Here is a 934-nt window from a genome sequence, read left to right on the forward strand (position 1 = left end):
AAGCAGAGGTGGACTAATAATCCAGCTGCTCATATCCACAGTCACTGTGGTCAACTGATGTTCTCAAAGCAGCTAACCAGACTGAGCAGCTTTAATCTTCACCAATCCCAGGATTAATTTATTTGCTCAACTTTGTGGTTTTTGTCTGTAAAAACTAATTTCTCCTGTGATGGACTGGAAACGGTTGGTCTTCCACCATCTATGCCCCCTGGTGAAGACTCAATTGGATCCACTGCAGTTTGCCTACCAGCCTGGGATTGGGGCAGATGATGTCATCATCTTCCTCCTGCACCAAGCTCTGACTCACTTAGAAAAACCTGGAAGTACTGCAAGGATCATCTTCTTTGATTTCTCTACTGCTTTCAACACCATCCAACCAGGACACAGCTGCAGCTTTCAGCAGTGGACCAACACATGTCCCATTGGATTCTGGACTACCTCACTGGCCGCCCACAGTATGTGAGGGCACAGGGCTGTGTCTCAGATAGGTTGGTCTGCAGTACGGGGGTCCCACATGGAACAGTGCCGCCACCGTTCCTCTTCACCCTCTACACTGCAGACTTCTCCATCAACTCCCCACCCCACCACCTCCGGAAGTTCTCTGACCATTCTGCCATAGTTGGCCTCATCACAGGATGGGACATCTCAGAGGACAGACAGTGGACCCAGAACTTGGTGTGGTGCCAGCAGAACCACCCTCTGATTAATGCAGGGAAAACCAAGGAGCTAGTGGTGGACTTAGGCAGAAGCAGATCTACTCCACTGTCACCGCTGAACATGCAGGAATAGTGGAATCTTCTAAATACCCAGGTGATCAGCTGAACAACAAACTGGACTGGACTCCCAACACTGAGGCTCTGGATTAGAAAGGTCAGCGCTGTGTCTTCCTGCTGAGGAGACAGCAGGGGGCGCTCCTAAAGACCTTCTCTGACTC

At 50.3% G+C, this 934-nt stretch overlaps 1 protein-coding gene across 1 annotated transcript in view; it reads left to right on the forward strand.

Moving 5' to 3' along the window:
• LOC107103285 (leucine-rich repeat-containing protein 16C-like) overlaps nucleotides 1-934 on the forward strand; it is a gene marked incomplete at its 5' end in the record, with an annotated part of 70,876 nt that overhangs the window by 13,547 nt on the left and 56,395 nt on the right. The window lies entirely within an intron of this gene.

Source organism: Cyprinodon variegatus, unplaced genomic scaffold (assembly GCF_000732505.1).
Source record: "Cyprinodon variegatus isolate N-32 unplaced genomic scaffold, C_variegatus-1.0 Scaffold1413, whole genome shotgun sequence".
Taxonomy (NCBI): Eukaryota; Metazoa; Chordata; class Actinopteri; order Cyprinodontiformes; family Cyprinodontidae; genus Cyprinodon; species Cyprinodon variegatus.